The sequence below is a fragment of the Salvelinus sp. IW2-2015 genome, unplaced genomic scaffold, assembly GCF_002910315.2.
Source record: "Salvelinus sp. IW2-2015 unplaced genomic scaffold, ASM291031v2 Un_scaffold917, whole genome shotgun sequence".
Lineage (NCBI taxonomy): Eukaryota > Metazoa > Chordata > Actinopteri > Salmoniformes > Salmonidae > Salvelinus > Salvelinus sp. IW2-2015.
The window spans coordinates 448,794-449,545 of NW_019942646.1; positions in this window are offsets into that span (position 1 = coordinate 448,794).

Here is a 752-nt window from a genome sequence, read left to right on the forward strand (position 1 = left end):
TTAGATATTGCCAGAGCAGCGTAGTGGTACACCATTTCAGTAAATACTGCAATGAGGATAATGAAATACAGTTCATTTCAGTAGTAATAATAATACGCTACATTATTCCTCCTCCACCAAACTTTACAGTTGGCACTATGTATTAGGGCAGGTAGCGTTCTCCTGGCATCCGCCAAACCAGATTTATCCATCGGACTGCCAGATGGTGAAGTGTGATTCATCACTCCAGAGAACGCGTTTCAACTGCTCCAGAGTCCAATGGCGGCAAACTTTACACCACTCCACCCGACGCTTGGCATTGTGCATGGTGATCTTAGGCTTGTGTGCGGCTGTTCGGCCATGGAAACCCATTTCATGAAGCTCCCGAAGAACAGTTCTTGTGTTGACGTTGCTTCCAGAGGCAGTTTGAAACTCAGTAGTGAGTGTTGCAACCGAGGACAGACGTGGCCTGAGCTTGTGGCTGAGCCTTTGTTGCTCCTAGACGTTTCCGCTTCACAATAACAGCACTTACAGTTGACCGGGGAAGCTGTAGCAGGGCAGAAATGTGTAGAACTGACTTGTTGGAAAGGTGCCGTCCTATGACGGTGCCACGTTGGAAGTCATTGAGCTCTTCAGTAAGGCCATTCTACTGCCAATGTTTGTCTATGGAGATTGCATGGCTGTGTGCTCAATTTTATACACCTGTTAGCAACGGGTGTGGCTGAAATAGCTGAATCCACTAACTTGAATGGGTGTCCATATATTTTTGTATT